At 38.6% G+C, this 24,980-nt stretch overlaps 1 long non-coding RNA gene across 3 annotated transcripts; it reads left to right on the top strand.

Moving 5' to 3' along the window:
* Positions 1–4: 4 nt before the first annotated feature.
* LOC107651332 (uncharacterized) lies at positions 5–13,955 on the top strand. Of its 3 annotated transcripts, none has more exons than XR_001627997.2 (4): positions 5–93; positions 4,813–4,917; positions 5,802–5,886; positions 12,811–13,955. It is a non-coding gene; the product is annotated as an uncharacterized LOC107651332 (long non-coding RNA). The 3 variants fall into 3 exon arrangements; XR_008916321.1 differs by lacking the exon at positions 5–93 and adding an exon at positions 144–277; XR_008916322.1 differs by lacking the exons at positions 5–93; positions 5,802–5,886 and adding an exon at positions 144–277.
* The last annotated feature ends 11,025 nt before the right edge of the window (positions 13,956–24,980 follow it).

Below are 24,980 nucleotides of genomic sequence, written 5' to 3'. Positions count from 1 at the left end.
GGCCAAGGGAGGGTCTGACGGAGGTCAGGATCGGACCCAATTTCCCTACCCGAGCAAGGAGACTTCTGCAGCCCCTGAAGCGCGGGGAATGAGGTTAGGTGCAGCCCGGGCTGGGGTAGGGCAGCCTCGTGGCTGGAGGGGCCGCCCGGGCTACTCCCAAGCCTCTAGCGCCTACGCTTCTCCAGCGGTTGTGGCCATTGGGACCCATGTCAGGGCTGGGAAGCCTCAGGACTAACCCCGCTAATACCAAGCTTTTCCGAGGTCCACATTCACTCGGGTAGGTCTATGTAGTTTCCCTCTAGAACAGCCTTACCTCTCTCCCTACTTTGTACTCTCTTTCACCTTCCCATACATCAGGCCCACAGATGGCTCAAACTCCCTTCGTGCCCCACATCTATTTTTACTCCCCCAAATTGTCTAAATCCTTTCCTCTCTTCTTTCTTTATCATTTCCCCTTCTGCCTCTGTCTCCTTTCTTACTATTTGTTCCTACTCTCCTTTCCTTTCCTTTCCTTTCCTTTCCTCCCTCCTTTCATTCCTCCCTCCCTCCTTTCTATAGAACTCTTTTCTTCCTTCCTTCCTTCCTTCCTTCCTTCCTTCCTTCCTTCCTTCCTTCCTTCCTTCCTCCCTCCCTCCCTCCCTGCCTCTCTTTTTCTTTCTTTCTTTCTTTCTTTCTTTCTTTCTTTCTTTCTTTCTTTCTTTCTTTCTTTCTTTCTTTCTTTCTTTCTTCCTTTCTTTCTTTCTTTTTTCCTTCCTTCCTTCTTTCTTTCTTTCTTTCTTTCTTTCTTTCTTTCTTTCTTTCTTTCTTTCTTTCTTTCTTTCTTTCTTTCTTTCTTTCTAACACTGTCTCTCTGTCTCACTGGCTCTATCATGCTGTCTCTCTCTTTCTTTCTGTTAGTACAAGTCTTCAGAATACTACTAGAAACTTGGATTTCTCAAGCCAGTTGCTGTTTGATGACAATTCTCTTTTCAGTTTTCTTCTCTCGAATTTCCCTTTTTTAGGCAGCTACATCCCGCTTGACCTGAAAAAAAAGCTGAGCCTGTGAATGAAATAAGCTTGTATGGGTGTTTCTGGGGGATGGGGAGAATTGGGTTGTTTCCAACTCTTGGGAGAAGCATTATGGAAGCCCTGCTTGCTGCTGCCCTGCTGTGGGATTCTCTGGAGTGACTAAAAAAGCAAAAAGAATGGGCTCCCTCCTTCTCTGACCTCAGAGCCAGATTGCATTGCCCCTGTATTCCCAGCTAATAGAGATCCAGTTTGGAGGACCAACAAAATTTCTGGAGGGACCTGAACAGAGATTTCCACTTGCCTCTTCCAAGAGAAAATCAGGAAACACTTTAGGAAAGGAGGGGCTCCCAGTAACCAAACTGAGGGAATCTGGGGTGCTAAGCATAAAGGCTCAGGATGCTCTACCCTAGCTGGAATCAGAATTCTTAGACTAAAGGAGGGGCCAAGAATTTGAATTCTGCTCCCCAACAATTGTCTCTCCAGGCTATAGACTTCTTCACATGTATAAAATAGGGAAAGGAGCATTTGGAAGAGAAAATAAGAAATAGCAACCAGACTTTGGATTATCCAGGTGTTCCTCTCAATCCACATCTGGAAAAAAACTTGGTTTAATGCTTAGTACAGACTAGAGAATGATCCAGAGCTTTCTGGTTCTTTCTTCCCACTTTCCAGAATGAACAATTATCAATAATTATAATATATAATATATATTATATATATAATATATATTATAATATATTATTTATAATATATATAATATACAATTTATAATTTATAATATATAAATATATATATATATAAATATATAAATTAATAATTATCCATCATCAAGCTACAGGATAGGGCAGGGTGGGGTGGAGAAGCAAGGGGAAAGCTGACCAAGAAACCTATGACTTCCCTCTTTTATAATGAGGGCTATTCTATAGTTTGGGGGAATTCTTTCTATCTTTTTCATATCTCTCTGGTTAGGAATCTATAAACTGCTCTCTGGACATCAAGGCATAAGTGATGGTTTGTTTTTTTGTTGTTGTTGTTGTTCTTGTTGGGGGTTTTCTTAACTTCTACATTTTATCTTTGACACTTAACTAACTGTAAGACCCAAGGTAAGTCCTAAACAACTAAACAACAGTTTCATCATATGTAAAATGGGAATAAAAATGATAGCATCTTCCTTAAGGGTATATTATGATGCTCCCATAAGATGGCAGGTATAAAATGTGTTTCAAGTCTTAAAGACTTTTAGAAATACCAGGTATTAGCCTTCATTTGTGCATTAGCCTTTTAACTCTGCTGGAGTCTGAACAATTTGGGATCTGCTGATCTTTCTTGCTATGTATTAAGTCATCCCCTTACCCCCAACCCTGGACCACCAGTTTCAGAAATACTCTTTTATCACCACTAGACTACATCCATAGAGGAGAGCTCTGCTAGCCTTGTTCATCTTTCTCTTTCTGGTTGCCCACTGAGGTTGTATCTCTGTCACACCTTTACTAATCTTCCCTTGGAAAAGGAATCAAAGTACCACAATCCAGCAGAATCAGTTTCTGCCTGTAATGAGGCTGAGGGACTAACTAAAACATGGGGGCAGCAGAAAAAACTCTCCTCCCTCCCCAAACTACTACCAATGTCCCAACCCCATCGTCATTCCTGTGTCTATTCCTAAAAAGTCCAGAGAGGCCATGTGAGGTAAGTAAGAAGCAGCATCTTTCTCCTAATTTTGGAGGGGAGGGAGAACAACCATTTTAGAGGACCCTAATTGCCTCAGAGATACTGTTCTTGGTACAAGATAGGAAGGCAATTATGTCACCTTGGTTACAATCCCTGGAATCCCACTTCCAGGTTTCAGCTTCTCTAGGTCCCTCTCTTACAGTTCAGAAGAAAAATCCTATGATGATGTGTCACATGTGAAAGTGAGTGATCATCCTCCCACTCCACAGATTATGGGACAAGAGAGTCCTTTTAGGCATCTAACAGGAGCACAGATTTAGGCCAGACCTGCCTAGAAATTCTGAAAGGGGAGTGAGATCTTCCTAAGAGGGTAGTTTTGTTTTTGTTTTTTGTTTTTCTGGAGGCTAGAATTCAGACCTCTTGAGCTGGTTGAGAAACAATAATATGGAAAGGAAGACATCAAGACATGAGAAGTGTTTTTATTTTTACTGCAGAAATGAAAAGGAATTTGAGCTCAGAAAGGAGCAATGACTTGCACAGCATCACACAGCAAGTTATTGGCAGAGCTGGGACTAGAATACATCCCAGAAAAGTGCCATATCTACCACACTGCTACTTTGTTGTTTAGTCATATTTTCAGTCATGTCCAATCTTTGTGATCCCTCTTGGGGTTTTCTTGTCAAAGTACTGGAATGGTTTGCTATTTCCTTGTCCAGCTCACTTTATAGATGAAGAAACAGAGGCAAATAAAATTAAATTATTTGCCCAGGGTCACATAGCTAGTAAGTGTCTGTGGCCAGATTTGAACTCAGGAAGGTGAGTCTTCCTAATTCCAGGCTCACCAGACCATTCACTATGCTACCTAACTACTATCTTAGAAAAAGCATAAAGTCCAGCTGGCATAATTTCCTTCTTAAATGCTGGTTTAGCTGTGTAAGAAGTGAGATGGAAAGGAAGAGAAGAGGAGAGGTAATCCTTGTCCCAAGCTATGGTATGTAGCCCAGAGTGCCCAAAAGATCTTCAACTCACTAATCAGCTTACCTCAACTAGTCAACTAGATAACTACAGACTCAATAACAAATCAATGTCCTAAGTGCTCAATCCCCAATGGGTGGGACTAAAACATAAGAAATTAATGGGGCTTCTGGGAAGAGAGGAAGGCTAATAAATGGAGCCAGAAGAATGAGGTTCAGGTGCATGAAGTTGAGAGCCACAAAAAAAGCATGAACCTGCACCTGCTATTCCAAGCATGCCATAGTATGAGGAAGGGAGTTCTCAATTTGACACTTTGCCTTAGCACAAAATGAGCTGGTTATGGAAATACTGGGGGACAAGGAGGATGGAAGGTCTTTGAACAAATTTACAATTCTTTATATAAGCATTTGTGAGAGAGGAAGGAAGGAAGGAAGGAAGGAAGGAAGGAAGGAAGGAAGGAAGGAAGGAAGAAAGGAAGGAAGGAAGGAAGGAAGGAAGGAAGGAAGGAAGGAAGAAAGAAAGAAAGAAAGAAAGAAAGAAAGAAAGAAAGAAAGAAAGAAAGAAAGAAAGAAAGAAAGAAAGAAAGAAAGAAAGAAAGAAAGAAAGAAAGAAGGAAGAAAAAAGAAAAGAAAAGAAAGAGACTGATGAGAAAGACACAGAAAGAGGACAAATGAGAGAGAGAAACAAAGACAGAGACAGAGAACAATGTCTAAAGTTCAAGAATGACCGTACCCTGGAATTTTGAAAACTAGAATTCCTAATTACCTGACCAGTCCTGAGAAGACTACATGTGTGTTCTGATCTGAGCTTTGAAATCCACCATGAACCCCCATGGGAAGGGGTAATGAGGGCAAGAAACTTACTACCTCCCACTGGTGCTCATGATTACCCAGCTGCCCCCAATCCTCTCCAGACTCCCAAGCTCATGTCCAGCTGGGCTCACCTGGAGGGGGGTGGGGCAGTGAGAGCAAGGGGAAGAGGAGGCCTTGTTTAGAAAGACTGCTGGATGGGATTTCTCCATGCTTTGGAAGCTAATGCAGGATTTTTGGAGGGAAGGACATTTACTGTTCCTCTAGATGTTTCCCCCTCCTTTCTCAGCTCCTGTTCTCCCACTTCTGACTTCTCAAACCCCCTAACTTCTTATCCTGCTTTTCCCTTCAGGAACCCACACTTAACCTGAAAGATGGATGTGAGGAATGATGTATCTGAAGGCTTGTAGAGGCAGAGTGCTTAATGGTTCCATCAGTTTTCCCATTGCTAAGCCAGGTGAGCTTGATGCACCAGAAACCTAGAATTCAGGCCCTTGGATAGCAGAAAGACCACTAATGGGCTTGGGGTAAGGGAGTGTGGCTTTCAAGTTCCAATTATATGACAGGTGCATTGAGGCAAAGGATTTAGTTTTGCTTAGCTTCAGTTTCCTCATCTGTAAAATTTGCATTAACTTTGCATAAGCTTGCTTGTAAACCTAGAGACTAATTACTTTTTTATTAGTTTTATTGTTCAACTCATGTCCAATTTTTTCATGACCCCATTTGAGGTTTTCTTGGCAAAGACACTGGCATAGTCTGCCATTTCTTTCTCCAACTCATTTTACAGATGCAGAAACAGAGGCAAACAGAGTTAAGTGACATACCCAGGGTCACACAGTGAGTAGTTGTCTGAGTGAATTTGAACTCAGGTTTTCCTAATTCCAGGTCCATCACTCTATTCACTTTGCCTGTCACTTTATTAGCTTCCTTCACTAATGGCCCATTTTATGGATGGTCTCCAGCAGCTTTGAACACTTTTTCCAGTCCATCCTCTGCATGGCTGCTGAAGTGATGTTCCCAAAGAAAATATCTGCCCATGTCACTCCCCTGATCAAGAAACTTCAGTGATTCCCTATTGTCTCTTGGATAACAGTACAAACTCATTCTCTTTGATATTTAAAGGCCTACATACAATCTGGCTTCCAGAATCTTTGCAAGCTATACCTATTACTATCACCCTACACTCCAGTCAAACTGGACCACTGTTGTATGCCTTCAAACATTCCCATCACTGGTCTCTATGCCTTTGGGTCTCTCTTTGAATTCTATAGTGCTATCATAGATGATAGGATTATAGATTTAGACCTGAAAGTCACATAATCCAACATCCTTATTTTACAGAAAGGAAACTAAGGCCTAGAGGGGCTAAGATTTGCTCCAAATCACCCATGTTGGCAGTAAGAGAAAGAACCAGGTTTGGACCCAGGTATTTGGACACTCTCTACTGTATCACACTGCTACTTCTATCAGATCTCTACCCCTTGGAACCTCTAACCCACTAAAGACTGAACTTAGATGCTCCTTCCTTCCCCAAATCATATAGGATCACAGACTTAAGAGTTGAAAGAGAGCTTTAAGGCAATCTAATTAAACCATATTATTTTATAGCTAAGGAAAGTGAGGCCCAGAGCAGCTCAGAGCTCTGTTCAAGATCACATAGATACTAAGTGGGAGAACTAGGATTGAAAACCAAGTCCTTTTTATACTCCATATTTCTTTCAAAACACTTTCCTGACTCTTATGGTTGTTTAAGTCCTCCCCAAACCCTAACACTCTAATGTTCTAATACTTCACTTTTTAAATGTCTTATATTTCTTTTCTGTGGACATGCTAGATTCCTCCCTTTAGAATATTTGCCCCAGAAGGACAGCAACTCTCTCCATTTTGTATTTCTATCTTAGGTGCTTAGAATAGTGGCTGACATATAATAGGTACTTAAATTTTTGCTGGCTAATTGGTTGAGAGAGCATTGGATTGGAATCTAGAGATCTGGGTTTTAATCTCAACTCTGTTTGCCTGCTGTGTAATCTTGGATAATCTCTAGCCCTCAATTTCCTCATATATGAACTATGGATATTGGTTGGACTACATCAGGAGCTCCCAACCTTCTTTGATCCATGTTCTCCTTGGCTTTCAGTAGACTTTCACCTGTACCCTATTTAATAAAAAAAAAGAAGAGGAAATTCTAGAATTTACCATGAACTTCTCATAAGAAACAAAATAAACATTAATATAGAGTTAGTACATTTGTGAGTATGTTTAACAAGAATGGGATAGTGCTCTTCCAAAGCAACTTCACTGAGTGTAAATAATTTTTAAAAAACAAAATAAAAATATTCCCTGTTGCCCCTTTCCCCACAAACTTGTTGTAGCCCTTGGGGGTATATATACTCTAGTTTGGGACCACTGAAATAGATGATCTCTTCCAAATAATGCAATTTGTGATTTCATACTTCGGAACTGACAGCCCATGGAAACACAGAATTCTTGTGCTCCCTAGTTAGGACTACAAGGATGGCTGAGGAAGGAAAGGAAGAGGAGAGAGAAAGGAAGCAGGAGGAGAGAAGGGAGAGAGCAGAGGGAGGGGAGGGAAAGAAGAAAGGGAGAGAGGAAGGGAAGGGAAGGGAAGGAGAAAAGGAAGAAGGGAAAAGAGGAAGGATGACATTTTTCTTAGCACCTCACCTTCTGATAGCTATAGACCTTCCTAGCTGAATGGAGAATACTTATAAGTTTAATGTTCTATGCCTAATGGATTTCATCAGGATTGCCCATTACAACTCTGTTTGTACAACAATAGAGTTGCCAGTCAGGCAGCTAGAGTAGCCCAGTGTACAAAATGCTGGAGTCAGGAAGATCTGAGTTTGAGTTTGACCTTAGACACTTACTAGCTGTGTTACGTTGGACAAGTCACTTCTTTTCTCTGCCTTAATCCCCTGGAGAAGGAAATGGCAAACCACTCCAGTATCTTTGCCAAGAAAACCCCATGGACCATATTGGCATGCTATGGTCATAAAGAGCTAGGCATTGACTGAACAACAGGGGATACTAGTCATGATCTTTGTATGGAACTGGCATTGTAGAGAACCCAGGGTAAATGCACGACTAGGCTAGTTTTAGTTGAGGCAGGAATAAAGGAAGATCCATAATTTCATTGATTAATCTATCCATAAACATTTACTAAGCACCTACTATGTACTAGATTCTGGGAATTGGAAAACAAAAATGAAATTATTTCTGCCCCCCTCCCCCTAAGGAGCTTACATTCTTTAAGGAGAGGGAGTATAGACATAGACACCTATAGAATATATATGTGGGTGTATATATATATATATATATGCAAAACAACAAGATAGATAGAAGAGGGACACCAACAGTTAAGAAAGAGGGTAAAGAAAGTTTTCATGAAGAAGATGGTACTTGGGCAAAGTCTTAAAGGATGTAGAGCATTCTTTGAAAGTGAAGGTGAGACTAGAATGTATAAGGGAAGATACAGTGCCACCTGGGAGAAACAGCAAGATAGTCAATTTGACTAAACTGTAGAGTACAGGAAAAGGATTATATAACGAGAATGGAAAGGTGGATTGGAGTCAGATTTTGATGTGCTTTAAAAACTAAACAGAGGAGTTTACTTTTGGTCTCAGCAGCAATATGGAGTTCTTCTATTCAGTAGAGAGTAAATTGGAATTGAAAGAGACTTGAAGTCAGGAGACCAATTAGGAATATGTCACAAAGTGAGAGTGTGGAGAGAGAAGACAGCCTAGGACAGTCTCAAAATCTATAATTAGGGTGTATGATGTGGGTCATGATTCTGCAAAGGAGACCTGAGAAGCAACAGTCAGAATGGCTGAAGAGAGTACTACAAGAGAGTAGAATCACAAAAACCCTGGTTAGTGAGAGTATTCAGGAAGAAAGGATAGTCACAGTTTCAAAGGCCACAGAGAAGCCAAAAATGATGAAAACTGAGAAAACATCATCAAATTTGGTAGCCTGAGAGATCACTGGTGACTTTAGAGAGTGGTGTCTATTGAGTAATGAAGTTAGAAGCCAGATTGCCAAAGGTTGAGAAGAAAGTAGAGACAGTCAGGGTAGACAACAATTTCTAGGACCTTGATTAAGAAAGTAAAGAGAGATGCAGGCTGATAACTAGCAAGGGCAGTTTGATTTGGTAAGATTTGTTATCGTTTTAAGATGAGAGAGAAGAGAATATTTGTAGGAAGCAAAGAAATAATAAGAAGGAAAGGAAGATAAAGAAAAGACAGATCTGATATCTAGGACAGATGCATGGAGGTATGGCTGCCTGGTGAGAGGACCAATGACTGAAGATGAGAAAGAAGGAATGATTAAGGGATCAACCTACAGGAGAAGATAAGAAGATATGGTATCAAGAGATTCATAGAGGTTAATCTTGATGAGGATGACTGCCTTATTATGAATGAATGAAGGAATGAATGAATGAATGAATGAATGAATGAATGAATGAAAAAAAAAGCATTTATTAAGCATTTACTAGCATAGTGTTAAGTTCTGGGGGTATAGACAAGCAAGCAAGGTGGTCCCTGCCCTCAAGTAGCTTACATTCTAATAGCATAAAAGGAAGTGGTGGCAGAGAAGAGTGTTTGGGATAAGAAAGAGGCCATTGGAGTCCTAGGACAATTGATTGATAGGACCTTTCCAAGAATGGTAGTATTATTTTTTAACCTTTACCTTTTTTCCTAGAATCAATGCTAAGCACTGGTTCCATGACAGGAGAGTGGTAAGGGCTAGGCAATGGGGGTTAAGTATCTTGCTCAAGGTCATACAGCTGGGAGGTATCTAAGGTCACATTTGAACCCAAGACCTCCAGTCTAGGCCTGGCTCTATCCATTGAGCCACCTAGCTGCCCCTAATAGTACTTATTTAATTATTGTTCTTAGGGATTGAGTTGGAAAGGGATGGAGAGAGATGGTACATTACAAAAATGGCCAGGAAGAGGTATGGTGGGTCTAGGTCCAGGTTAGATAAGGTGAATGCTCACCAAACAGCCCAGATCCCAAAGGTAGGAGTCTATAGGAGATAGTTTGGCTCTGAGATTTCTCTATATAGACTAGCACCTGATCTCCTCATTCAGTCAAAACTCCTCTCTCCAAAGTTACTGTTGTTGTTCAGTCATTTAAACTGTGTCCAACTCTTCCAGACCCCCTTTGGGGTTTTCTTAGCAAAGATATTGGAGTGGTTTGCCATTTTCTTCTCCAACTCATTTTACAGATGAGGAACCTGAGGTCAATGGGATTATGTGACTCACCTAAGGTCACACAGCTAGTAAGGTTTGAACTCAGGTCTTCCTGACTCCAGGCCCTGAGCTTTATCTAGCTAGACACTTGAGTAGCATTTCCTATCATCTAGACTCCATCCCCTTGGTTTAATTGTGGACAAACTGACCTTCTAATCCCATCATCAATAGAAACAAAGAATTTCAGTAGGTCCACCACCCTAGACAGCCAGAGATCATGCCCTCTCCTTGGCGCTCTCCATTTCCTGGTCCAAGCTGGATTCCCTTGGATGTTTTGTCCGGCTGAAGAACGGAGGTCCTCTGAACATGTCAGCCTCCGTGTCAGAAGCAGTACAGGGCCTGCGGCCATAAGCCTCAAAGATAAATGACCCTAGGAGGAGAATTCCCCACCCCCTCCACAAAGGAGAGGGGGAAGGCAGCCCCCAGGACCCAAGGCAGAGACTTCGAGGTTGGCCCCGCCTTCTAGCCTTGTACATTCTGCATTTTCTCCTTTGAATGCTCCCTTTTATTTATTGGGTTTCATTTAACCTTGGCCATGTCCTCCTGAGATCATTTATTTGGTAACTGTCACTCGGGGCTGCTCTGGTATTAACCTTATAATCCTATTGATTTCCTCCTGGTTGTTTTCTCCTCTTCTTCCCCAGGCGTGTGGTATTTATTCCCAGCTCCATTCATTACCGAGGAGCCATTGCCCCAGGAAGCCAGGCCTGGTTAGAAGTCTGGCACATGAGCCCAGACTGCTGGATTACTTCCTACTTCTGCCAACATGGGCATTCTCAGGCACTTGAGGCCAGGGCCAGCCCAAAGCCCCGATGGCAGCATAATCCGCCCACTGGCCCATTGAGTGGTGCCAGCCCAGACCGGTCCTTTGAGTGGTTCACGTGGCTGTCTATCAGCTTGGAGGGCACAATGCTGCACCAATCGCTAGCTCCTATTGTTCCCCAAACCCGTCCCTCGCTGCCATCTTGAATTCAACGTGGACTGGGGAAGAGGAATATTGTTGTGATTTTGAAAAGGAGATCCCCTCAGGGCCTTTTGGAGGCTGAGAAAAGGGAACAGGAAAGGGAAGGAGGGAGGAAACAGAGAGGAAGGCCACATGGCCACCTCAGGCCCTGCTTCGGCCCCCCTCCACCACCTGTAGGAAGGGCGGCTTTGGCTCCTGGCAAACTGCAGCTGCAGCTACCAGACATCACCCCAGCCAGTCGCCAGGGGATTAATGTTAGTCTATCAGCTGGGACCTCCTGGATGGGATGCAGAAAGACAAGACCCTCCCCTTTTATTTTTCTCTACCAGAGCTACACCATCTCCCCAAATGAATCCGATTCTTGGGGGTCCTGCCATTTGGGTGTTAGGGAGGGATCAATTCTCAGGGGTGGGGGCGGGGCAGAGTCCAGCTTTGCCCAAGTTCTGAAGCTCAAGGGTCTGAGCCATATGTCACTGGGAAGTTCATTTCCCCTCAGTTTGCAGGAACGGCTCAGGGATTGACCTGGGGAGTGACCCTGGTGTCAGGAGGCATTAATGATCTCCATACGGTCAATAAACAGGGAAACAGGCTGTTTCTCCATGTGGAGGTGGCATGGGATGAGGGAAGCTCATTAGTCTTATTATATTCATTCATAAGCCCGGGCTCAATTATTAAGCGCTAACTCCCGACACCCCTCAGCGCATGCTCACTGGAACAATTGGCCCCTAGGATTGTCCTCCACTCTGCAGGAATCATTTATAGGACTCTTCACTGGCGGTTCTCATCCATTACCCTCTCTCCTAGCAGGCATTCTCCTCATCTAGTTCACATCAAGAGGAGAGTGCCTAAAAGACAGAGAATCAAATTCCCTTTGTTGCCAAAACAGGTCTGCCCAACCTCTCCTCAGCTGTGCTTTCCCCAAAGGAGAGAGAAAAGAATTGGTTGCCATTTTCTTTAGGAAAAGTCCCCAAACAGTCAATAGAAGTTGACTAATCAACTGAGTCCAACATAACTGAGAGCAGTGCCACTGCCCTGCTCCCCTCCCCGTGGCCTGTGGACATTTCCAGGGAAGAGAGAAGTGTGCCTGGAAGTTACCATCACAGCTAGAAAAGGGCTTAAGCTACCGGGAAGAAGTTCTGGAATGTCCAGGAATGTCTCATCCATGCCTAGAAATTCATCCCACTCACAAATGATCTATGCTCCTGGTGCTTACACTGCTGTTTCAAAGACAGGAAAACCAAAGGCAGGGCAAGAGATTTACAGAAGATCATGGGTCTCAGGTTGAAAGGGAGCTCATCTAGTAGAACACCAGCATCTTACAAGAGGAGGAAACTGTGGTTAAAGGGAGTTAAGTGACTTTCTGTGGCCACCTACTATGTCTCAAGCACTGTGCTCAGTTCTGGGGATACAAATACAAGAAGAAAGGTGGTCTTTGTCCTCGATGAGCTCATATTTTTCCCCCCAATTTAAACATTTTATTTGGTCATTTTCAAACAATATTCCTTGGAAACAGATCCTCTTCTTTTCCTCGCCCCCTCCCACCACCCCTCCCCTAGCCAATGCACTATTCCACTGGGTATCACATGTGTCCTTGATTCAAACCCATTTCCATGTTGTTGGTTTTTGTATTAGGGTGTTCATTTAGAGTCGATGAGCTCATATTTTAACGGAGGGAGGCAATTCGAGGAAAGGAAGCCCCAAAAGAGGCAGAATGGAGACAAAGGCACACGGGTGTTGTAGAGGAGGTCCAATGTGCAACCTGGAGAGGAATGAGGCATGGTTGGCCTGGGCTTTCTCCTTGGGGGGAGGTTCTGGGAAGAAACTCCCATCCGATCAGAGGGAGAGGCTAAAGGACAGAGGTGACTTCCAGAATGTGTGAATTCCATGGCCAGGGTGAAGTTTCAGGTTGAAGAGCCAGGACATAATAGAGGAAGTCCAAAGTGCAGCCTGGAAAGAAATGAGAATATTCCAACCACTTTCTTTGCCTCTCCCCTCTTCCCCTACTTCCCACCAGTGAGTCCACTTCATTCACTAACATCAGCAGATCAAACTTCTTTAAACATAGCTTTGGTAGCTCCCTTCTCATTCTGTCTGCCTCTCCCTGACATGCCCCACAGAGCAATCGGAGCTGGTGCCAACAGAAAGCATGGAGAGATGGAGCTTCCGAAGAAGGACACTGCCATCACGTTTGGAAAGAGGATGAACATTGGGATTTACAATGGCAGTACTGTTCCTTGCTATTGCTGACTGCTTACCCCCTCACCTTATGTTAGATGGACTATTTGAAGCTAGAAGTAGTCAGAGGAGAAGGGGAGAAGTATCAGTTCACACAAGTCTTCCCTGATTTCTCAAAATTGCCCCTTTATTAAATTTCTTGTAGCACAAATATTACACTATATCCACATACCTTAATTCATTCATCTATTCCCCAAACAACAAGGAAACAAAATTCCCTTAGTTTAGAGGTCTTGATTATATTAAAAAAAAAAACCTGCTACAAATTTATTTTTAACTCCTTACCTTCTGTCTTAGCATGTATTGGTTCCAAGGTAGAAAAGTGGTAAGGGTTAGGCAATGGGGGTTAAGTGACTTGGCCAGGGTCACACAACTAGGAAGTGTCTGAGGTCAAATTTGAACCCAGGACCTGACTCTCAATCCATTGATCCACCTTAGCTACCCCCTGCTATAAATATTTTTGCATAAGTGGGTTTCTTTCCTTTTTCTTTGACCTTTTTAAGGTTTAGGCAGGTTATTGGTATAGTAGGTCAACTGCTATGCACAGCTTAATGATTTTTTTTGTACGTAGTTCCAAATTGTTTTCTAGAATGATTGGATCAATTTATAGCATTACTAATAATAATGCACTAGTATGCCTATTTTCCCATAGTTTTTCTAGCATTTGTCATTTCCTCTTTTTTTTTGGTTATCTTGGCCAATCTGATGAGTGTGAAGTGGAACTGCAGAATTGCTGTAATTCACATTTATCTAATTATTAGTGATTTGGAGCTCTTTCTATATGACTATTGATTTCTTCTTTTGAAAACTTCCTGTTTGAATCCTTTGACCAGTTATATATGAAGAATTGCCCTTACTTTTTAGAAAATTGAATCACTTCCATATCCATATTGGATATAAGATTGTCTCTCCATGAAATGTCAAAGATATTTCTTCCCAATTACCTATTTCTTTTCTGATTGTCACAGCATTAATTTCACTTGTACTAAAACTTTTTAACTTTATGTAAATGAAATTGTCTATTTCAGATTTTGTGAGCCTTTCTGTTTCTTGTTGTTCATGATCTCCCTGTCTCTATAATTATGAAAAGCATTTTCTTCCCAAGGTCTCTAAGTTATTTACTCATGATGTGATCTTTTATATCTAAGTCATTTTTCCTTTTCAAGATTATCTTATACTGTGTGAGATGTTGGTCTCTCTCTCACCAAATGTTCTTTATAAAAAGTTAATCATGGGGACAGCTAGTGGATATAGAGTCAAGCCTGGAGTAGGGAGAACCTGAGTTCAAATCTGGCCTCAGACACTTATTAATGGGCAAATCACTTGATCCCATTTGCCTAGCCTTTGCCCTTCTGTCTTAGAGTTGTAACTAAGACAGAAAATAAGAATTTTTTTAAAAGTTAATCATGGATTATGAACAAATATGTTTATTCAAGAAAACAATGAAAGAGAGAATATGAAGAAGTTATACAGATTATCATAAATGACAAAATATATCAATAAATTCTTTTATTCCAGAGCAAGATAAAAAGTCTATTAAGTCTTGGATGGTGCAAGAGCTAGAAATAAAAGGACATGTTGGAAGTCCAGCTTCCCATTAGGGAACCTGTCTACCTAGTTTACCTAGGGCAGAAGTGTATATGTTTTCTGCAGTCTTTTGATTTTATCTTAATAGTTCTCATATCATAGAGTTATTTTTGTTTGTTTGTTCAATTTTGGTCTTCAGGGTAAATTTTCAGTATGAATATTTACACCTTGGAAATCAGTAAACCTTACAAACTTGGGCTTGACTCTTTGTCAATAAACATTTTTAAGCATCCCTCTACCAAGTTCCAGGCACTGAGCTACTTGTTGATAATACAAATAGGAAAAAAAAGAATAGCCTCTGCTCTCAGGTTCTTACAGTCTAATTGGGGAAGACATAAAAAAGAAAGGTGAAAAGGTGGAGAAAAAGGTTCCTTCGGGTGAGGGGAAAGCATGGTGGAGAAGCAAAAGAAATCCAAAATGAGTACACCTAGAGAAAAGGTCCAACATGTGCTCAGCTCAAAAATGAGCTGTTTTAAAGACGTCTGTCCTGTCCCCACTTCTTATATAGTGTATGATGATCATCTGTGAAGGATTCAATTCTATCCACAGTCAAAGAAAGAATTGTTAGAAACTGATTGCAGATCAAAGCATGCCATGCTTTACTATATTTCCTTTGTGAACTTTTTATTCCATTTGTGATGTATGTCTTTCATCACAACATGGAGAATATGGAACTATTGCATGGAAGCACTGATATAACTTGAGGAGAAGAAGAGAATCTAAATTGTGCTCTGTTGGAAAACAATTGTCAAAAATTGTTTCTACATGTAATTGAAAAAAATAAAATTCAATTAAAATTAATTGGAGGGCAGCTAGGTGATTCAATGGAAAGAAAGCCAAGCCTAGCAATGGTAAGTCCTGGGTCCAAATTTAGCCTCAGACATGTTCTAGCCATGAAACACTGAGCAAGTAACCCCAGTTATCTAGCCCTTACCATTCTTCTTCCTTGGAACCAATACTTAGTATCAATTTCAAGACAAAAGGTAAAATTTAAAAAATTTAATTGGAGGGGGCAGCTGGGTAGCTCAGTGGATTGAAAACCAGGCCTAGAGATGGGAGGTCCAATGGTTCAAATCTATCCTCAGACACTTCCTAGCTATAGGCCCTGGGCAAGTCACTTAACCTCCATTGCCTAGCTCTCACCACTCTTCTTCCTTAGAAGTATTGATTGGTGGAAGGTAAGGGTTTTTAAAAAATTAATTGGATACTAAAAAAATCTAATTCTAAAGAACAAATAGGTCAAAGAACAGATCATAGAGACAAATAATTTCATTAAAAAGAATGACAATAATGAGATAACATACCAAAATTTATGGGATGTACCTAAAGTAATTATTAAGAGAGAATGTATATCTTTAAACACTTAGATCAATAAAATAGAGAAAGAGTAGATCAATAAATGGGCCATACAGATTTTTTAAATTAAATTAAAAAAATTTTTAAACCTTTACCTTCCATCTTGGAATCAATACTGTGTATTGGTTCCAAGGCAGAAGAGTTGGCCAGGGCTAGGCAATGGGGGTTAAGCGGCTTGCCCAGGGTCACACAGCTAGGAAGTGTCTGAGGTCAGATTTGAACCCAGAACCTCCCTCTTTAGGCCTGGCTCTCAATCCACTGAGCTACTCAGCTGCCCCCTGGACCATACAGATTTTTAAAACTTGAAAAAGAACAAATTTTAAATTCCCAATTAAAGACTGAATTGGAAATCCTGAAAATCAAAGGAGAGATTTAAAAACCATGGAATTAATAAAACTAAGAGCTTATTTCATGGGTGTTGGGGGTCAATAAAATAGATAAACCATTGGCTAATTTGATTTTAAAAAGAAAGCCAAACTGCCTATATAAAAAATGGAAAGAATTAATTTACCACCAGTGAAAATAAAATTAAAGCAATTTATAGGAACTATTTTGCCCAATTATATGACAACAAATCCAACAATATAAATGAAATGGATGAATATTTACCAAAATATAAATTGCCCAGATTAACAGAAGAAGAAATAGAATAGTTAAATAACCCTTTCTCAGAAAAAGATGTTGAAGAAGCCATCAATGAGCTCCCAAAGAAAATATCCCCAGGACCAAATGGATTTACAAATGAATTCAATAATGAATACAAAAACATTTAGAAGACACTGAATTCCACTATTATATAAACAATTTGAGAAAATAAGCAAAGAAGGAGTCCTACCAAATTCTTTTTAGGACATAAATATGGTTTTGATACCTGAACCAAGAAGAGTAAAAACAGAGAAAGAAAACTAGAGACCAATTTCCCTAATGAATATTTATGCAAAAATTTAAATAAAATATTAGCAAGGATATTTTAGCAATAAGTAACAAAGATCATGTAGGATTATACCAGGAATGCAGGACAGATTCAATATTAAGAAAACTATCTGCATAACTAACCACATCAATAACAAAAAAAGTCATATGAATATCTCAGTAGATGCAGAAAAAAGCTTTTGATAAAATACAATACTCATTCCTAAAAACAGTAGAAAGCATAAGAATAAATGGAACTTTTCTGAAAATAATAAATAGTATTTCTCTAAAACCAACAGCAAGTATTATCTGTAATGGGAATAAGCTAGAAGCCTACCAGATAAGATCAGGGTAAAGCAACGTTGTCCATTTCCCCCACTGTTATTCAATATTGCCCTAGAAATGCTAGAAAAACTATAGCAATAAGAGAAGGAAAAGAAATAGAAGGAATTAGAATAGACAGTGAGGAAACAAAACTATCACTCTTTGCAGATGATATGATGGTATTAGAGAACCTTAGAGGATCCACTAAAAAAAACAGTGGAAATAATTGTCAGCAATGTTACAGGATATAAAATAAACCCATATAAATCATTAGAATTTCTTTATGTCACTAACAAAGTCCAAAAGAAAGATATTAAAAGAGAAATTTCATTTTTTAATATCCTAGAAATAGTAGCCATAACAATGAGAAGAAAAAGAAATTGAAGGTATCTGAATGGTCAAAGAAAAAATTATCCCCTTTCATAGATGACACATATAGAATATTCTAGAAATTCATCTTAAAATTAATTGAAACTATTGATAATTTTAACAACGTAGCCAAATATAAAATAAGCCCACATAATTATCAGCATCTCTCTCTCTATATATATATGTAATATATATATCACCAACAATGTCCTGCAAAAAGAGACAGTAAGAGATAACCCATTTAAATTATCCATAGATAGAATAAAATACCTAGGAATATATCTTCAAAAACAAATCTAAAAACTATATGAAAATATTTATAAAATATTTTTATGAAAATAAAGTCAGATATAGAGAAACAATTGTTCATGGGTGGGCAGAGCCAATATAATTAAAATGACAAATCTACCTAAACTGATCTACTTATTTAATGCCATCCCAATTAAATGACCGAAAAGGTATTTTATTGAACTAGAAAAAATAATAGCAAATTTCACTTCGAAAAAGAAAAGGTCAAGGATGTCAAAGAAAATAATGAAAAAAGTTGTTAAGGAAAGAGGTCTAGTAGTAGCAGATTTCAAAAGCAATAATTATCAAAATTATCTGGTACTGGCTAAGAAATAGAATAATAGATCAGTAGAACAGACTATACAACAAATAGTTGTAAAAGATTATAGTCACATTGTGTTTGACAAAGGTAAAGTCTCAAGTTTTTGACATAAGAATTCACTATTTGGTAAAAAATGGTTGGGAAAACTGGAAAACAGTTTGGGAGAAACTTGATACAGACTGATGTCTTGTACCATTTACCAAGAGAAATCAAAATAAATATATGACCTATTATGATGAAGAAATTAGAATTGGGCACATATTACCTGTCAGATTTATGGATAGGAGAAGAATTTATGAATAATATATAAAAACCATTGTGGAATATAACATGGATAATTTTGAAGACATTAAATTTTAAAAGTTTTGTACAATTAAAACAATGTAGCCAAGATTAGAAGAAAAGTCATAGATTGGAGAAAAGTTTTTATACACAGCATATCTAAAATATATAGAGAACTTTGTCAAATATATAGGTTGATCCATTCTCCAACTGATAGATGGTCAAAAGATATGGACAGTTTTAGGATGAATAAATCAAAGTTATATACATAACTATGAAAAGAAATGTTCTAAATCAATATTTATTAGAGAAATGCAAATTAAAGCAATTCTGAGGCATCATTTCACATCTATCAGTTTGGCTAAAATGATTAAAAGGGCCAAATGACAAATGTTGACAGGAATTTGGAAAAATAAGGACACTAATTCATTATTGATGAAATTGTGAACTGATTCAACCATTTTGGAAAGCATTTGGAATTATACTCAAAGAGTTGGAAAAAAAAAAACTGTATATGCCTTTTGACCCAGTAATACTATAATTAGATTTATTTCCTAACATAATCAATGTAAAAGAAAAAGAGATATATGTTCTAAAATATTTTATAGCAGTTCTTTTTTGTATTGGCAAAAAATTGGAAAATGAAGGAATGTACATCAATTGGGGAACAATTTGAACAAGTTGCAGTATATGACTGTAACAGAATATTATTGTGCCATAAGAAATGACAAACAAAATGATCAAATAGAAAAAAAAAACTTGAAAAGGCTTATATGAAGTGATACAAAGTAAAGTGAGCAGGAGAACGCTGTATACAGTAACGATAATGTATAATGATCAATTCTGAATGATTTAACTATTATCAAGAAGGCAAGGATCCAGGATAACTATAAGAGACTCATAATGAAAAAAGATGTTCTCTGCTATAGAAGAAACAGATGGGTGTCTGAATGCAGATTGAAACATACCATTCTTCACTTTTTATTTCCTCCATGAATTTTTCTCTGGTATAAGCAATGTGTATCTTGTTTCAGAACAGAATGAACAGAGAAATGTGTATTATATGATAATATATGTACAATCTATATCATATCATCTGCCTTCTTGGGAAGGGAAGAAGGGTAAAGGGGGAAAGAATGCAATAGATTTTTGGATATAGCTAATGTCAATATGTTTCTCTTAGATCAGCATATTTATTGTAATTTGTTACATATTTATAAGAAACCATATGTATTGTATTATTCTTATGTTACATATATTATGTTTTATGCATATAAACAAAAATAAATGTTAGCTAATAAATAAATAAGCAACTGCAGACAATATAAAATACTTGGGAGTGGGAGTGTGAAACCCTCTACTCCCTTTTATGATTATAATGGTATTAGCCTTTACAAATAATATAAATTTGCTCTATATTAATTATAAGTATTAGCTAAGAAAAGTATAGCTTAGGGTGGTATTAAATCCTATTGACAGGCACTTTGATCTTAAGCCTGTAACCCAAAAGTTCCTACTAAGCCCAACACACCCTGCCGCATGTAAACATAAGACAGTCAGGAGGTGCAGGGTTGCTTTGGGGTGTATGACAAGACAGTCAGAAGGGAGGAGGAGGGCTGCTCTTGGGTACAAATATCAGTCACCCAACTGATGACTCCTAGTATTACACAATAATTGTCAGCAAAAAAAAACAAAAAACAATTGGACCCTGACTGATTATTTATTGCAGATCCTTGGAAAGGTCAGCCACAATAATAGACATAGCCTACCATCCATAGTGATTATTTTTGTACTTTCCAGCTTATTCAGCACTTGCATCGCCTATGTGAAAGATTTTTGCACCCATTCTATTTTAATTTTGCCTGTATTTTTTGTCAGTATGTCATCAGATTTCTGTACATAAAAAAGGCTATCTCCTAAGGCTTGGGGTCTTTGGTCTTGGTATTGACTAGAGTCCAGCTTTATTGTGAGACTGGCTCCCTCTCAATAAAACCTATTACTAGCTTGGAGACTATATTGGTGTGATAATTTTTCACCACAGGAGTCTACCTGCTAAGAGAAACCCAGACTAAAATACAATATCAAAATACTTCAGACAAAGTCAAATCTAAACAAGTGGAGAAATACTAATTTCTCATGGGTAGGTCACAGCAATATAAATGATAATTCTACCTAAATTAATTTATTTAGTGCCATAACAATCAAAAGCAGTATCAGATCTCAAATTGTATTACAAAGTAATAATCATAAAAACAATTAAGTACTAGCTAAGAAATAGAGTGGAATAGGCCAGTAGAATAGATTAGGTGCACATACCACAGCAGTAAATGACTATAGTAATATAATGTCTGATAAGCCCCCAAATCTAAGCTTTTCAGACAAGAACTCACTGTTTTACAGAATTGCTGGGAAAATTGGAAAGCAGTTTGGCAGAAACTAGGCATAGACCAACATCTCATACTGTATACTGAGATAAGGTCAAAATGGGTTCATGATTTAGACATAAAGGGTGATATCATAAGCAAATTAGAGGAGCATGGAAATTTTTACCTGTCAGATTTATGGATAAAGGAAGAATTCATCGCCAAACAAGAGACTGAAGTCACTAAGGGATATAAAATGAATACTTTTTATTACATTAAGTTCAAATGGAATTTCTGTTTCTAACTCTTCCTGTTGGAATGTGTTGGGAATATATAGAAATGCTGATGATTTATGTGGATTTATTTTGTACCCTGCAACTTTCCTAAAGTTGTTAATTATTTCCACTAGCTTTTTAGTTGATTCTCTAGGACTCTTTAAGTATACCATCATATCATCTGCAAAGAGTGATAGTTTAGTCTCCTCATTATCTACTTTAATCCCTTCAGTTTCTTTTTCTCTAATTGCTACTGCTAGTGTTTCTAGTACAATGTTAAATAATAGAGGTGATAATGGGCATCCTTACTTCACTCCTGATCTTATTGGGAAAGTTTCTAACTTGTCCCCATTGCAGATGATACTTGCTGAGGGTTTTAAATATATACTGTTTATTATTTTGAGGAATTGCCCTTCTATCATCTACTTTCTAGTGTTTTCAATAGGAATGGGTGTTGTATTTTGTCAAAGGCTTTTCCTGCATCTCTTGAGATAATCATGTGATTTCTGTTGGTTTGATTATTGATATGGTTAATTATGTGGATAGTTTTCCTAATATTAAATCATCCTTACATCCCTGGTATAAATCCCACCTGATCATAGTGAATAACCCTCATGATCACTTGCTGGAGTCTTTTTACTAGTATTCTATTTAAGATTTTTGCATCTATATTAATTTAGGAAATTGGTCTGTAGTTTTCTTTCTTGATTTTTTGTCTGCCTGGCTTTGGAATCAGTACCATATTTGTGTCATAAAAGGAATTTGGTAAAACTCCTTTGCTTATTTTGTCAAATAATTTGTATAATATTGGGATTCGTTTTCTTTAAATGTTTGATATAATTACATTAAGTTCAAAGGGTCTTACACAAACAAAAACAATATAACCAAGGTTAGAAGGAAAGCAGGAAACTGGGGGAAAACATTTTATAGCTGATTTCTCTGATAAAGGCTCAATTTCTCAAATATATAGAGAAATAAGTCAAAGTTTTAAGAATATGAGTCATTCTCCAGTTGAAAAGTGGTCAAAGCATATGAACAGGCAGTTTTCAGAAATAGAAATCAAAGCCATTTATAATAAAAATATTACACATATAAATATTACACATAAAAAATGTTCTAAATCACCATTGATTAGAGAAATGTGAATTAAAACAACTCTAACGTGCCATCTCACACCTTTCAGTTTGGCTAATATAACAGAAAAGGAAAAGGACAAGGGTTGAAGAGAAAAATAGAAAAAAATGGGACATTAATGGTGGGATTGTGAACTGATCCAACCATTTTGGAGAGCAATTTGGAACTGTCCAAAGGGCTATAAAACTGTGCATCTGTCTAGCAATAACACTACTAGGTCTGTATCCCAAAAAGATCAAAGAGAAAGGGAAATTACTTATATGTACACCCTTTTTATGGTGGCAAAGAATTGGAAATTGAGGGGATACCCATCAACTGGAGAATGGCTGAACAAGTTGTAGTATGTGATGGTGATGAAATAGTATTGTGCTATTTTTTTAAAATGATGATCAGGATGCTTTTAGAAAAACCTGGGAAACTTTATATGAACTGATACAATGTGAAGTGGGCAGAACCAGAATATTGTATAAGGAAACAGCAATATTGTACAATGATCAACTGTGAAAGACTTTGCTCTTCTCAGCAATAGAATAATCTTAGAAAATTCCAAAAGATTTATGATGAAAAATGCTCCACCTCCAGGGAAAGATCTAATGAAGTCTGAATGCAGATTGAAGCAAACTTAAAAAAAAAACAACACTTTATCTTGGGTTGTTTTGGTTTTTGGTCAGTTTTGGTTTACAACATGATATGGAAATGACTACATATGTATAATCTAGATCAAATTGCTTTCCTTCTCAAGGAGGGAGTGGGGTATGAAAGGAGGGAGGAAATTTGGAACTCAAAACTTAAACAAAAAGAATGCCAAAAAAAGATTTTGGGAACTAGAAAAGTAAGCTGTATCTGAAAATAAGGATAAGATACTGTTCATGAATCAAGATACAATGGATGGAATCAATATCGTTAATGGTAAATGTTTAATTACTGACTCTCCAGAAAAAAAGAACCACATAATTAAAAAATAACCTTGAACTCTTGCCTTAGAATCAATATTGTGTACTGGTTCCAAGGCAGAAGAGTAGAAAGGGCTAGGCATTGAGAATTAAGTGACTTGCCCAGGGTCACAGTGTCTCAGGCCAGATTTGAAACCAGAATCTCCCATTTCTAGACCTCTCAATCTACTGTCCCTAGCTGCTCCCAACCACACACTTTTAAAGTTTCAATTGCATCATTAACATTTTCTCCTTCACCTTTTTAAATTTATATATTTAACCAAACAATAAATCAAATCCTAATTTTCTGATTTCCAAGGTATAAACCTTCCATTGAAAATTTAACAACTGGCTCTCCTTTGCTGATTTTAGCTGCCTCCTGCACATCTCTGAATGGAATTCACCATGCGTGAGAATCTTCCCATAAATAATCTATCCTTCATTGCAATTTAGAGATAGCTTATACGCATAGTAAGTCAGACAATAAACATTTACTAAGGACTTACTGTTTTCCAGGCACTGTTCTAAGGTCTGGGGATACAATGAAAAGCCAAAGCACATTCCTTGCCTTCTGAGAGCTTACATTCTGATGGGGAAACAATAGGCAAATAACTATGTACATACAAGGTATACATGGTATGAATGGTTGTTAAATTCAAGAAGGATTTGAGTAGAGTCTTCAAGGAGGCTAGGGAGGCTAGGAGGCAAAGGTCAGGAGGGAGACCATTGTGCTTGATCCTAGGGGTCCCTGGTAGTGTATTGAGTAGGGCAGGGGTGATGGTGACATGGCCAGGCCTGTGCTTTAGGGAGATCATCTTGTCAGCTGACTGAAGGATGGACTGGAGTGGAGAGAGACTCAAAGCAGAGAAATTAAACCAGGAGGCTGTTGCCATGATCCAGGTGAGAGATTATGAAAGCCTGCTCCATTTTGAGAAGAGAAAACAATAAGGCTTGGGGCAGCTAGGTGATTCTATGGATGGAGAACCAGGCATAGAGATGGGAGTCCTGGGTTCAAATTTTATCTCAGGCACTTCCTGGCTATGTGACTCTGGACAAGTCACTTAACTCCCAGTGCCTAGCCCTTACCACTCTTCTGCCTTAGAACTGATACTTAATATCAGGGGAGAGAGAGAGAGAGAGAGAGAGAGAGAGAGAGAGAGAGAGAGAGAGAGAGAGAGAGAGAGAGAGAGAGAGAAGACAGAGACAGAGAGACAGAGACAGACAGAGACAGAGACAGAGACAGAGAGACAGACAGAGGAAGGAAGGAAGGAAGGAAGGAAGGAAGGAAGGGAGGAAGGGAGGAAGGAAGGAAGGAAGGAAGGAAGGAAGGAAGGAAGGAAGGAAGGAAGGAAGGAAAAGAGCAACAAAGTGGATGTTTAAGGGGAATGAAAAGGTTTGAAAATGAGAGAATAGCATGAGTCAAGGTAGAGAGATGGAAAGAGAATAGAATAAGAACAGAGGAATTCACATATTTGTACTAAGTTCGTTAGTGCCAAAACGAGCAGAAATTCTATCCAGAAACTCTCCTCTTGTGGTTCCCATGTGACAAGCATTTATTGTCTGTTGTGTGACCTAGGCATTGTGGATATGAAGGCAAGAACAATATAATAGCCTTCAAGGAGTTTACATTCTCCTGGAGGGATACAGCATGTATACAGGTGAAAACAAAGATAAATACAAAGTTATACAACTTCAAGGAGAAAGGATAACAAGTAGGATGATCAGAAATGGCCTTCCATAGGAGGTGGTGCCTGAACCCCACAAATATTTAATAATGTTAAAGGGACTATAATAACCCATTCTTCCTCAAAGGAAAAGTGAAGACATAAAGGGATGAAGCTTAAAGTACAGGACTGAGAAGCAGGTGATAGAAGAGAATCAATATTGGGCATAGGACAAGAATGTGCT

This window comes from Monodelphis domestica, chromosome 2 (genome assembly GCF_027887165.1).
Source record: "Monodelphis domestica isolate mMonDom1 chromosome 2, mMonDom1.pri, whole genome shotgun sequence".
Classification (NCBI taxonomy): domain Eukaryota; kingdom Metazoa; phylum Chordata; class Mammalia; order Didelphimorphia; family Didelphidae; genus Monodelphis; species Monodelphis domestica.
This window is presented reverse-complemented; position numbering and strand designations above follow the sequence as displayed.